At 43.7% G+C, this 11,949-nt stretch overlaps 1 long non-coding RNA gene across 1 annotated transcript; it reads left to right on the forward strand.

Annotated features, from left to right (window-relative positions):
- Positions 1–8,708: 8,708 nt before the first annotated feature.
- Positions 8,709–10,305, forward strand: LOC147023978 (uncharacterized). The gene is made up of 3 exons (XR_015059763.1): positions 8,709–9,115; positions 9,233–9,290; positions 9,500–10,305. It is a non-coding gene; the product is annotated as an uncharacterized LOC147023978 (long non-coding RNA).
- The last annotated feature ends 1,644 nt before the right edge of the window (positions 10,306–11,949 follow it).

Here is an 11,949-nt window from a genome sequence, read left to right on the forward strand (position 1 = left end):
TTGAGTGCTTAAGCCACTTGGCGAGCGCTATCCAAGCAGATTGGACATGGAACACACCCAGGCTTCCACAATAAATGGGTGTGTGTGTGTGTGTGTGTGTGTGTGTGTGTGTGTGTGTGTGTGTGTGTGTGTGTGTGTGTGTCAGTGTCATGTTTATTTGTGTCCATTAATTACGTATTGTTGGAATTTATCTTTTGACCCTTGAGACTGCTGAGACTCCTTTGACCTTTGAACAGCACTTAAACCCCCCCCCCAAGACCCTTCAGACGACCAAAACCCCAAAAGACCTCCAATAATTATTATTATTATCGTTACTGTTATTAGGTTGGTGTTGGCTTCGTGGTTAGGGTGGTGGCTTGGGATCCTCGGGTCCTGAGTTCAATCCCCGTTGGCCGCTAAATTAATACACCAGGGGGTTGACCCATCCTTCTGAGGTCAGCGAAATGAGTACCAGTGTGTACTGGTAGAGGGGCACTGCATCAGCGACACAGTTCCAAGAAATGATAGCTACCCTGGCAGCTAAGCTGCCATACGCAAGAAGAAGAAGATTATTATTATTATTATTATTATTATTATTATTACTAGTGCGTGGCAGTATGTGCAAAAAAAAAAAAGCATTTCAAACTGCGTGCCAGAAACAACCACACAGGCCATTCCTTCGCTCTCGCGTGTCCGTACGTTCAAAAAAATTTTTTTTCCGAACAACCACACAGGCCGTTCCTTCGCTCTCATAAACGACGACTGGATTGGGGCATTGTGTGTTCTCTATAAATGCGCATAAGAAATCGAGAAATTATTAGAATACATGAAGTCATCACTATCCGGAAGTCCGTACGTTGTAAACCGTAATGGGGAACGCGGCTGAGGTTCTCTTCCCCAACGGCCACGCCTACGCAGCAACGTGTCCTGTCATTGGTTTGGTAAATAAATGGCCATAACTTGGGAACTACTTGTCCGATTAATATCAAACCTTGAAAAGACACATCCTCAGGTCCCCAGCAATATACCTGGCAAGTTTCAATTAGATTGGACCAGTGGTTGACGAGAAACAGCGGTCACACACACACACACACACACACACACACACACACACACACACACACACACACACACACACACACACACACACACACACACACACACACACACACACACACACCATATATTGCTGGAATTATAGATAGATTATTATGAGGGTTCCAAGGCTTCCAGGCTGGGAAACCTATTATTTTTGTTCAAATGAACAAAAATGCCCAAGGCCGTGAAAACCAATGAAAAGTTGGTCCAATGGACAAACGGGCCCTCGAGTCAAGTTCAAACGTACACCATGTTTTGTTCAAAATAAATCCATTATTAATTTTCCAAACAAGTAAATAAATTCTTAATTTTCCAACCAAGTTGATGGGTTATAAATTTTCCACACAAGTAAATAAATTCTTAATTTTCCAACCAAGTAAGTCGATTATTAACTTTCCAACCAAGTAGATCCATTATTCATTTTCCAACCAAAGTAAATCCATTATTCATTTTCCAACCAAAGTAAATCCATTATTCATTTTTCCAACCAAGTTAATAGATTATTAATTTTCTCAACAAATGAATGAATTATTAATTTTACAACCAAGTAAATCGATTATTAATTTTCCAACTAAGTAAATGGATCATTAACTTTCCAAACAAGTAAATCAATTATTAACTTTCCAACCAAGAAAATAGATTATTAACTTTACAACCAAGTTAATCCATGATTCATTTTCCAACCAAGTTAATAGATTATTAATTTTCTAACCAAGAAAATGCATAGTTAGCTTTTCAAACGATTTGTTAGCTCTTTGCGATTTGTCTGTCCCCACCACATTTCCGCAGGGCGCTCTAGGTCCGCCAACAACCCCCTTCTGGTAAAAATACCAAAATCACGAATCACTGCTCACCTTCACTCTTTCATTCATCTTTTTTTCCCACCTTTGGAATAAACTCCCTCACTCTATTCTTTCCCATTCTTCCCTCCAGGCCAGGGGTCTCCAACTTGCGGCCCGCGGGCCACATGCTGCCCCTTAGACGGATTTATGCGGCCCGCGATGCCATATTAAGTTTACATTACAATGCGGCCCGCGATACTGCCAATTTGTGAGGGTCAATGATCAAAGCGTTCTGTAATTTTTATTATGATTTTGATTCATATTAGACACGTGTTTTTAACACGATTATTCATTTATCATATTTGTTGGCAAGAAAAATATATTCAGCACTAATTTTTGTTTAAATTTCTGCATATTAATTATATATATATATATATTTTTTTTTCGGAATTTAGTGTCCTTTTTTTGGTTGCGGCCCTCCGCCCCTCACCACTTTGGTTTTGTGGTCCTCCGCCCAAAAAGGTTGGAGACCCCTGCTCCAGGACTTCAAAACAGCTGTTCACCACCACCTCTTATCATCCCCCATGCAAATCCTTGATCTTTTCTACCCCCGTTAATCCACCCCAAACCCACCTCCTTCAAATTCCCTGCTTTCCTTCCTGAAAGTCCCTGTAATGTCCATCTATTTACCCCATGTTCCCCACCCCATCCCTCTCCCTTCCACAGATCTCCTGATGTTTCTGTTCCCCACTGTTTTGTCCCTACCACTCCCGCCCCTCTTGTCTCATGCCACCTTGCTGTGCGTTGTGTGTTAGCTCTCACACGAGCCTCGACAAGGTATACAAAAAAAAAAACAAATAAAAAACAAACAAGTAAATCCATTATTAATTTTCCAACCAAGCAAATAGATTATTAGCTTTCCAACCAAGTAAATAGATTATTAGTTAACCAACCAAGTAAATCCATTGCTAATTTTCCATCCAAGTAAATCCATCATTAATTTTCCAACCAAGTAAATAGATTATTAACTTTTCAACCAAGCAAATGGATTATTAGCCTTCCAAGTAAGGAAATGGATCATTAGTTTTCCAACCAAGTGCATCGATAATTAACTTTCTAACCAAGTAAATCGATAATTAACTTTCCAATGATGCAATTTTAATCTCCGCCACCAAAGGTGGACAGAGGTTATATTTTCATCCCTGTCCATGTGTTTGTGACGAGGATATCTCAAAAAGTTACGGATGGATTCGGACGAAAGTTGGTGGACGGGTTGGGAGTGTTACCAGGACGAACTGATTCGCTTTTCGTGAAGATTCGAATCCGGATTCGAGAATTTTAAAAGTGATTCTTCACCATTGAGAGATGGGGCCTAAAGCGATATATAGCACGATATCTCAAAAAGTTGTCGACGGATTCGGATGAAACTTGGTGGTTGAGTTGGTTAGGTGAGAATAACAAGCCAATTCGAGATTGGTTGCGGTCTGGATCCAGATCTGGCCTTTCAGTGGGATACAAAACAGAAACTGTTCAACCTTGCAGAGTTATTCGCTCTACCGAGTGATGTGCTAATTATTATTATACGACATCAAGAACCCTTTAGAATTCTATCAAAACAAGCAAACTCCTCACTATCCACAAAATGTTCTAAAAAGAAAATCAATGCATCCGGAGAATGTACCTGCCGAGGAAAGAAGAAGGTTTTTAGCTTAATATAGAACTCAATCAAGTGCACAGAGCGATGACTGTAAGATTTGCAGAGTATGTAAAAAGTTCAACAGACTACCGAATACAATTTGTACACAAGCATGAGCACAACAAGCCAGAAAAGGTGTCTCTCACTCACCTTGCAAAAAAAACTTCCAAAAACATGTGCATATGTAAGATGTGACACACCAAACTCAAACAGCAACAAATACAGCCTCAACGATTGCAAAAAAGACAAAAGAAAAATACAAGAAAAAATACCAACAGAAAAACAGTGACAACTGGGAGAAAGATAAAAGAGCAAGGGGGGGGGGAGACTTGGACAGATTGGGCATAGACAAACAAGGATCACTGGAATGGCGAAGAATATGTCCGCTCAACTCGGATGGAGAACGAATCATTATAAATGCCCAAGATTAGGTAAACTACACGGATGGCTTTAAGAAGATCATGGGACTGAGCCAATCTGACAAGTTTCGATTCTGCGAGTTAGAAACAAAAAGCACGAGTCACCTCCTATCGGGATGTAAAAGAAAAGAGCCGACTCAAACTGGCTACGCAGATCCGTTGTGATGGTTGATTGAATACCAAAACGTGCAATCCAGGTGTGGAAAAAAGGCCCTGGTGGTGTAGGCGTGGTGATGTCAGCTATCGGTGCAGGCCTCCGACCGATGGGTGAAGCGGTCAACACAAGTCAGTAAATAGCGGTGCCCTTTTGAAGGTGGTATGGGACCGACAAGATCCAGGTGGACCCTGTCAAAACACCTATCTGGTGTTGAAAAGCTACCGAGTGATGCAACAGATCTTGGAGTGTTGACATGGAAGACGTTGCTTGGCACGTCGCACGTCAGCCTTGATGTGTGGCCAGACAGCGTGTGATGATGAGTCGCTGAGTCGCTCGAATGCCTGTGTGTGCGAGTGATGAAAAGTGTTGAAGACTGTACGACAGAATGCTACAGAAAGGAAAGGGTGTGACTGTCCCGTCAATGTATCACACACAAGGGTAGCGTTTGGCTCTGGGAGTGATACCACGCAAATTTTATGCAAAATGGCTGCAGACTGTAGACAGTGGAGTTCCGTGTCCTCCCGTTGTGCTCAGAGATTTCGTAGAATCCCCTCGAAACCTTTAGCCGTGGTCCCCCAGGTAAGAACGGGTAGATAGTTAGTATAACCATTGTCGTGTTTATTTCTTGTGTTGTGATCCCTGATGTCCCCAATAAATCTGGTTAATTCGTATGCAGTTGCCGCTATGGATTAATTTGTGTCGGGTCGAGGAACGATCCGTTCGATTGGCATATAAAACCAGAAAGTGGTTACAGACTGGTAGACTCCACTCGGTCTCTGACAAAGCCAGTCTGTAACTAGAGGCAGAGCACTCGGTAGAGTGCAAAACCTCCGCCGCTAATACTGCTAGGTCACTCAAGTGAACCTGATATCCTATTCATTCAATTTGACGTCAACAGTGCTCACAGAGTTATAGTTTGCAACTTTCCCTTTTACTTTTAACTTTTACATTCTCAATTCATTCGTCATAACTCGATTCCTTGAGACAGAAATTGATTTTACGTGGGTATATCCACCTGAAGTTCCAAAATCAGCCCCAATTATAATTTTGGCATGTTTTTTTTTGTTGGAAATCACTTATAACATGTAGAAATGCAAAAAAAAAAAATCGAAATTTTGTTGGAAAAAAAGTTGCAAATTTTTTTTTTCTCGAACAATTTTTATTTTTTGGAGGGAGGGGAGGGGTTGGAAATCACTGAAAGCATGTAGACATGCAAAAACAAAAATTCAAATATTTTTTTCAAAATGGCCGCCTGACCCTCCCATATTGGATTTTGGACCAAGTCCAAAATCTAATGGCAAATCTAATACGGTGTGGTTAAAAACACACCCGTAGCTGGATTTCGGCGTTGATCCAGAAAGCTGTGACTCGGATTGCCCGTCCGGTGGGCGCGTGGCCACGATTAGTTAAAAGCGGTCGCTCGCACGCCAATTGGGTGGAAACCACAACAATATATACATATATACATATTGTTGTGGATTTCCGCCACTCCAGCGTGCGGACGACCGCCTTTAGCTCGATTGCGGCCGTGCGCGCCCACCGAACGTGGCAATCTAGTCGCAGCTTCCGGATCAACGCCGAAACCCATCTACGGGTGTTTTTAAGGCACCATAAACCAGCCAACTCTTCTGTCCACGCGCTACAGGGTCCATCGCCGAATTGTCGATGTACCTAATTATTCACGCGGACAGAAATGCCGGGAGTTTGTACCTCGACGGAGCCTGCACGAAAACGAGCCGCTTAAGCAGCTCGTTCCGTTTGTGATTGCCGAGCGGTTTTATATCGCCAAGCTCTGTCGGACCAGATGTACGTTTTATCGGCTTATAATCAGCCAGCTAATTATTCCGAATGCTATTATGGCAGTCAATGGAGGAAGGGATGCAACGTGCAGGTGACATTCAAAAATGGGGAACATTTATTCAAACACAAGCATGCAAGCAATGCAATGAATGGGGCGAAATGGGGAAAAAGACACGAGCAAAAGCCTACAGCCGATGTCTATTTATTATGTACATGCACTTAATCAGTTTGTTACTTATGGACAAGGCACCACAGACTTTCATGCAAAACCCAAGAAAGAAAGGAAGAACCGGGCTTGTGAACCTTTATCATTTTCTCGGAGCCAGGATGACCGAAGGGGTTTTGAGAGACTGAGCGGGCTACCTGGCCACCCTCGTTGGGTCCTGGTTCGGCGACCCTCTGTCTCTGCCCGCACTCCAACCTCCGAACTCTCCAGCTCTCTTCCCGACTCCACGACACCAGCGCAGCGCGAACTTGAACGCTCTCTCCCAGCGCTCTTCTCCAAGCTCTCTTTCCGACTCCACCACACCAGCGCAGTGCGAACTTGAACGCTTTCTCCCAGCGCTCTTCTCCAAGCTCTCGTGTCGACTCCACCACACCAGCGCAGTGCGAACTTGAACGCTCTCTCCAAGCTCTCTTCCCGACTCCACCACACCAGCGCAGTGCGAACTTGAACGCTCTCTCCCAGCGCTCTTCTCCAAGCTCTCGTGTCAACTCCACGACACCAGCGCAGCGCGAACTTGAACGCTCTCTCCCAGCGCTCTTCTCCAAGCTCTCTTTCCGACTCCACCACACCAGCGCAGTGCGAACTTGAACGCTCTCTCCCAGCGCTCTTCTCCAAGCTCTCGTGTCGACTCCACCACACCAGCACAGTGCGAACTTGAACGCTTTCTCCCAGCGCTCTTCTCCAAGCTCTCGTGTCGACTCCACCACACCAGCGCAGTGCGAACTTGAACGCTCTCTCCAAGCTCTCTTCCCGACTCCACCACACCAGCGCAGTGCGAACTTGAACGCTTTCTCCCAGCGCTCTTCTCCAAGCTCTCGTGTCGACTCCACCACACCAGCGCAGCGCGAACTTGAACGCTTTCTCCCAGCGCTTTTCTCCAACTCGTTCTTCAACTCGTTCGTTCTTTGTCGACGATTCGGCGTCTCTTCAACCGCTCGACTCTCCGGACTCCAGGCTCCAAACTCAACTGGCTTCACGGCATTTCAGCACAGCTTTTTATCGGGTTCGGGGGGGGGGGGTGCTTGCTCTTTCACCTTTGACCCTTCACCCCCGGCTGGCTCCGCCCCTTTCGCCGTTTTGATCCGATCTTGCCGTCAAACGTGGCCGTGTTTGGAATCATCAGCTTCACGCGGTTGTTGTGAAGATGGTGAGGAGATGATGGTGGTTGTGGAGATGATGGTGAGGAGATGATGGCGGTTGTGGAGAAGAGGGTGAGGAGATGTTTGTTTAAAATAAAAGACAGAAAAGAATAACACTACCTCAAAGGTTCACAGCCCGGCACACGAATAAATCCCGTTATACATCGGTGGGGAAATCTAACCTGGAACACACACTTATCGACATAACTGATCTTTGGCGAACCTGAATAGTGATCTGTGACTTTCCACAACCGTAACAATATATATATATATATCCCTGCTCTTTTGTCTTTCTCCCAGTTGTCACTATATATCTGTTGGTATTTCGTGTTATATTTTTCTTTTGTTGTTCTTGCAATCGTTGGGGCTGTTTTTGTTGCTGTTTTTGTTTGGTGCATGATATCTTCTATTCACACCTACTTTTGGTAAAAACATTTTTAAAGGTGAGTGAGAGATACCATTTCTGGCTTGTTGTGTTCATTGTTTTTGTACAAATTGTTGTATTCGGTAGTCTGTTGAATTTTTCATGTACTCTTCAAATCCTCCTTTTCCCTTGTATCGAGCACAAGGCTGCGGATGGCATCATTGGCTGGTGGTGTGGCTGTGCCGCTGATGTAATGCACTGATCGCGAGTACACTGGTACTCATTTCGATGAGCTCGGAAGGATGACAGGCTAAGTCAACCCCACCTGGTGTTAATTCAACGGCCGACAGGGGCTCAAAATCAGGACCCAAAGATCCCAAGGCATCCACCCAAACTGCTAAGCCAACATCAGGCTTACCTCTGCTAATCCTACAGTCATCGCTCTGTGCACTTGATTGAGTTCCATTAGGTCGCAAACCTCCACCTTTCCTCGACAGGTACGTTCTCAGGATGCATTGACTTTTTAGCTCACCTGGAACGTAGTTCTGGAGATATTATGGGATGGCGTGTCGTCCGTCTGTCCATCCACAAATACTTGCAACTTCTCTGAAACTACACATACTATTTCGATGAAACTTTACCACGACTTTCATCACCGTGTATGTACCAAAGTTTGTTCATGGTATGAACAAATTGGGGCCCTCAGGGGATCTGTGGGGGTTGCCCCCATAATTAGGTAATTGCTTTTTTCTCAGAAACTACACATGCAATTCTGATGAAACTTGACCACAACCTTCATCACCCGTGATGTACCAAAGTTTGTTCACAGCATGAAAAAAAGAATCGAGGTCTTAGGGGGGGGTCGATGGAGGGAGTTTACGGGTGGTTGCCCCCCTAAAGAGTTATTTGCTTTCTTCTGAGAAACGACACAATTCTAAAGAAACTTAACTACAACCTTTATCACCCATGATGTTCCAAAGTTTGTTCATGACATTAGAAAAATTGGGGTCTCAGGGAATGTAAGGTTTGGGGGTTGCCCCTCAAAATATGTATTTGCTTTCTTTTCTGAAATCTTACACACAATTTCGATGAAACTTGACCACAACCTTCATCACCCCTGATGCACAAAAGAAGGTTCATGCCATGAAAAAAATCGTGGTAAATGGGGGTCTGCAGGGGGGGGGATTTCCCCCAAAAAGAGGTATTTGCTTTCTTCTCCAAAACCACACACACAATTCCGATGAAACTTGACGACAACCGTCATCACGCGTGATGTATCAAAGTTTGTTCACGCTATTTGAAAAATGTGGGTCGAATGGGATTTACTGGCCGGGGAAGGGGGGGTGGTTGCCCCCCCCCCAAATAAGTTTTTCCTGTAATATTGTTTCATTGTCAGGTACATTTTGCTGATTCCGTCCAACAATGACTTCCTCCTCAGTGTGATTATTCTACCAGGTGAGTGCCCAGGGGTATTGCCCCTATTCTTGTTGAACATGAGTTTTCTTGTTCTAATGTCTAGTTTTCTGGTTCCGCAGCTGTATTGGAATACTAGTGCTGTTCGTTGGTTTCCAGCTTTGATTTTGTTCCTTGGGGAGACGTATGTTTTCAGGATCAAACTCGTTCTATGCAGGTATTCTTTTGGTTATTGTTTTGCACATTTTTAATGACTTATTTTGTTGCCCTCTTCTACTCCAAGGTATTTGTAAGATGCTTTGTTGTCTCGCTCCTGTATTGATGTATGTATGTCGATTTTTTTTCCAAGTCAGCAATTGATGAGCAATTTCAGCTCGGCGCCCTTCCTTTGTTGTGCACCACCTGCCATATACCTGTGTATTTCAGGAAGCAGAACCAGGTGTGGGGTTTGAACAGCATGATATTCATTTCAACATTCGAAAAGTACATGAAACATGTTCTGCCAAACGTTTTCTCCAGAGATTGCTCACTCTCCAGCTCCGAATTGAAGGACGTCATGTTGGGATTTCTGATCACATGACAGCATGCTCATCAAAGCACCTCCAAGGGCCATTAAAGAGGTAGTAGTAGTCGTCGTGTCTACATTCTCCCACTGCCCTTGAATATTATCTATACAAACGTGATTGCACAGCTGAATCTACGATGTGTGTCCAGGAAACAAAGATCTTTACTGTGGGGTTTAGCCTCAAGCTGCACATCTCCCCACCCACCCTTGGCTGTCCCAGATGAACCAAGCACTGTTCAGCCGTTTTGTTGGCAGATGGTCATGATTATGGGAGGAGGGGGTAAGTGTTGGGTCCTCCTGCCATGTGATAGCCAGGAGGATTAGGTAAAAAGAAAGTGTGGGATTTGGAAGATCTCCACTGGGAATTGCTGTGGATGACCACTCAGAAGGAGCAATGTGCAACAGGTGCATTTGCAAAGGTGTATGCAGTTAGCAACACGCCTTGGACAAGACTCGAGCTGAATGGAAATGGATGCGACAACATGCAAGGATAGCTTTGTTTAAAATCCTTGCACGTGGCACGATTCTGAGAGGCTTTTTATATAAAACACCCTATGCACGGCAATTGTTCAAGGTTGACATGGACTTTATTGTAGAACGTCCAAGTATAATAGTTCAAGGCTGAAAAAATTTTTGTGCAATTATATTGTCTATCCTGGCCATGTTTATAATACACCAGCAAAAGTACCTTTTCCCAGTGAAGGGAAATAACCATAGAATATGACAACCATGCATTTACCTGGGAAAATTATATCTATCCTGCAGGGCTCAAATTCTGCTTCATCCTTTCGATGTCACTCCCACCCTATTGAGGAGTATCCTTCTCGGCTCACCTTTGGTTGGCAATGTGCTGCAGTACTTTGTTGTTGAAAAAGAAAGGACCGATTTGTATAATACGAAACAACTCGGATTTAAGAGTCACGTACTGCGGCTTTGTGCGACACCTTTCTGGCCTGCTTGACAGAAAGGCGCGGCTTGGCTAATTGGTGGTGCTTGTGACGTTTTGATATTTGGTCATTTTTCTTGATTTCTGTGTTCTTTAGACCAAAATCACTGGGTACTGAAACCTCAATTAACAACGTGCCATCTTTTTGTATCCGAGTACTATGTCCGGTTGCAGTGCTTTGTTTTCTATGTTCACGCTTGATGGGATCGTCAGGTCGCACGTGAGCATTACGTCCTTGTTTTGGATGAGTTTGGTGGAACTGGGATGTTGACATTTCTGCAGATGTGCCTGTGGATTACTCGACATACCTTGTTGTACCTTTGTGTGTACAGGTGTTCTGACATGAGTTTTTTTTTTACATCCCGATTGGAGGTGTCTCGTACTTTCTGCTTCTACCTTGCAGAATCGAAACTTGTCCGATTGACTCAATCCCAACGTTTTTTTAACAACCATTCGTGTAGTTTCTTTGTCTTGGACATTTGTTATGATTTGTTCTCCGTCCCAATTGAGCGGACCTCTTTTTATCCATTGCAATGATCCTTCTTTGTCTATCCCCAATCTGTCCATCTCTCTTTTTTTATTTTTAGATCCTCGTGGAGGATCTCTAAGTCTAACTCACGTTGTTGTTCTTCATCTTCTTCTTGTGGACTTTTTTGTTTCACAGCCTACAGTTTTCATCGAAACTTCCTGAAACTTGGTGTATATATGTAAAAATACCCTGCGCAGACAGTGACGATCTCCGATTTTGAAAATTCCTCCGAGAAAAAAAAGTTATGACGTCAAACTATCTCCGCTAATGGAAATCGCCGAAAAATTATCTCCGAAACTTGGCAAGCTTTTTGAATTCTGTTTGCGGGAATCGAACAGGGCATGAGCAGAGATGAATTGCCACACATATGATGCATCACTATGACGTCATATCAATTTTTATGACGTCATTCCTATTTTTTGACATTTTTTGTTTCACAACCTAGAGTTTTCATCGGATCTTCGTGAAACTTTCCAGGTATATGCAGAAAGCCCACGCGCAGCCAGTAACCATCTCCGATTTTGGAAATTCTTCCTAGAAAAAAAGTTGACGTCATAATATCGCCGCTAATGGAAATCGCCTATACCATTATCTCCGAAACTAGGCAAGCTGTTTGAATTTTGTTTGTGGGAATCAAGCCGGGCATTAGCACAGATAATTTATCGCAAACCTGATATATCCCAATGACGTCATATTCGTTTTTATGACGTCATCATTAAGAGGACAAGTATCTTAACTCATTTGAGCTTGCTTCCCTGCTCTTTTGTCCTTCTCCCAGTTGTCACGATATATCTGTTGGTATTTCGTCTTGTATTTTTCTTTTGTATTTTTTGCAG

The sequence above is a fragment of the Eptatretus burgeri genome, chromosome 7, assembly GCF_056783735.1.
Source record: "Eptatretus burgeri isolate ZD-2024b chromosome 7, Ebu_testis_v1, whole genome shotgun sequence".
Classification (NCBI taxonomy): domain Eukaryota; kingdom Metazoa; phylum Chordata; class Myxini; order Myxiniformes; family Myxinidae; genus Eptatretus; species Eptatretus burgeri.